Source organism: Pezoporus occidentalis, unplaced genomic scaffold, assembly GCF_034315485.1.
Source record: "Pezoporus occidentalis ecotype Australia unplaced genomic scaffold, CSIRO_AGI_Poc_V1 ctg25, whole genome shotgun sequence".
In the NCBI taxonomy this organism is placed as follows: Eukaryota; Metazoa; Chordata; class Aves; order Psittaciformes; family Psittacidae; genus Pezoporus; species Pezoporus occidentalis.
The window spans coordinates 7,638,207-7,640,518 of record NW_026914394.1 but is presented as its reverse complement, the minus strand read 5'-3'; the positions used below and the strand labels follow the sequence as shown (position 1 = coordinate 7,640,518).

Below are 2,312 nucleotides of genomic sequence, written 5' to 3'. Positions count from 1 at the left end.
TAAATGATTCTATGATTCTGTAACAGCCCTGTGTACACATGCAGAAGTTGGCCATAAGAACTCAAATCTGCACAAGAGCCAATGCTTCTGCCTGAAAGAAGTCACTAAAAAATCCCGGAGGGAAGCGCACCCGGTCCACTTTGCTTGCTCTGCCTTTCCCAGCGCCTACAGCAAAAGAACCATGTTAGTCCCAGCTCCTGAAATATTTTTCTTTGGGAAGTCTTTATTACTGTAATTCACTGACCTGCCGCATTGTAAGCCCTGGCAATAGAGATCCCTGGGGTGGGCACCCTGCGCTGGTACCGGATCTCTCTGGAGAAGCTGGTTTTTTATGCAGAAGAGAAGGATTTCTTTTTAAAACCAGAAGTGTAATCCGTGTGGGCTGCCTGTCACAATCACTGCTCTCCTCTCTTAACAGCAGGGAGAAGGTGAGACCATCCTCTGCTCACCCGACTGTTGTGTGAACTTCTCTACAGGGCTGGGAAGGTTTCCAGCGGGTAACCCCCGGCACAGCCAGGCGCGATGCACAGGTGGCCCTTACAAAGCCTTTGGATTCCTGGAAAAACACATAAATCACGACACCGCCCCTCGTACGGATGCCCGACCCCTTCGTTAACTTCTTGGATGAAAAGGTTATTTCTGAGCCTATGGAGCAGGTGTACATACGGTTGTGAAACTCACAGGCAAAGGCACACAGAGCATATTATTTCTCCCTTAGAAATCCAAGCTTGGAGATTCCCCAGCCGGGCTCCCCTCTCCTCCAGGAGGAAATAAGCATTTCCTTGCAGATCTTCAATTTATTATTGTTATTATTATTATTTTAAACCCTCTTCAGATTCAGCTTGCCACTAAATATAGAAACTCTTGGAGCTGCACAAAACGTGCATCGCCCCACAGCTGCTCATTTGCAATTTGTTCTGCGCTTTGAAAATCTCTTTAACGCCACAAATAAACTTTGGGAAAGTTACATCCCAATAAACAATGAGGTGTTGTTTAAAATTACATGTGCTGCTGTATTATTAGGTCTCTACCGACACTACAATTATCTTTTTGAAGCTGGCAATAACGCATTAGCTGTGCAGTCAGACGCAGAAATAGAGCGGTGGATAAGCCCTCTGCCATTTTTATGAATGGAAAATATTTTAACAGATTCTTTCCACTTTCTTCTTTGCCCTCTCCCCAAAAGGAGCCCCCTCGACGAGACTCTTTCCCCACGTCGCTTTAATATTCATATATATCATCCATACATTGCCATAGGTGATTAACCGCCTTCCCCCCCCCCCCCCCTCCACCCCACCGCCCCGAACAATACATATACTTATTGGATTAACTACTCAGTCCTCGCTGGGAAGCAAAGCGGTATCCGTGAGCTCTCGCTTTTATTTGCACGTACAGTTGTAGGTCTGTGGCACGGCAATAAAATCAAACCCAGGAATAACAGAAAAAAGGTGAATAATCCCTACACGGGCGCGCAGTCTCCGCCTGCAGCATCCGCCAGCCCCGCAGCACCGGGTTTACCCGCCGAGGGTGTTCGCAGCCCGGCGGCTTGTGCCCGGTTTGCACCCGCCGCGATCCCAGCAGAGGCTGCCCGCCCTGGGCGGCGGTGATGGGCGTCGCGGCTGCCGGTCCTCCGCGCCCCCCCTCCGGCAATGCTTTGGCACCGCACCGCGAAGAGGCGGGGGGGAGCGGGATAGAAAACAGAAGGGGGAAAAAAGGGAAAATAAAAGTCTTTAAAGTTTGCTGTTTGATTTCGGTCTGGCTTCGGGATTTGGGTTGGGTTTTGAGAGGGGAATAAATCAATAAATCTCGCAACCTGCCATCTCTGCCTCCTCAAGCGATCGCCAAGCCCCCGGTAGCCATTTTCAGCTAAGGTGCAGGGAAAGAAAAAGGATTTTTTTTTAAAAAAAAAAAAAAAAAAAAAAAAGAAAAAAGCCAAGAAAGGAAAGAAAAATAAGAAACACAAACGAGGAGAAGCGCAGCCAGCGCAGGTCGGCACCGCCGCCACTCCAGTCGCTCCGAGCCCGCTCAACCCCTGCCGCTCGCTCCGCAGCTCCGAATTCCCCCCCCCCCTTATTTTTTTCCTTTTTTCCCCCACTTTTCTTCCCCCCATTTTCTTTTTTGCCCTCCCCCACCCCCTTTTTGCCGCAGTGTCCGTCCGGCGCTGCTGATTTATCGCTGCTCCAGCCCCGCTCCCGATCGTGTCACGGTAAATCCCGCACATGCGGAGAGCGGGGAGGTTTTGAGCTACCCTCTCCCCCCCCCCCCCAAAATAATAAATAAATAATATATATATAAATGCGAAAAGAAGAAGG

At 49.6% G+C, this 2,312-nt stretch overlaps 1 long non-coding RNA gene across 1 annotated transcript; it reads right to left on the bottom strand.

Moving 5' to 3' along the window:
• Window positions 1-1,360: 1,360 nt before the first annotated feature.
• Window positions 1,361-2,087, bottom strand: LOC134165993 (uncharacterized). Its single transcript, XR_009965726.1, has 2 exons — window positions 1,814-2,087; window positions 1,361-1,652 (listed from the first exon to the last, which is right to left on the bottom strand). It is a non-coding gene; the product is annotated as an uncharacterized LOC134165993 (long non-coding RNA).
• Window positions 2,088-2,312: the final 225 nt, after the last annotated feature.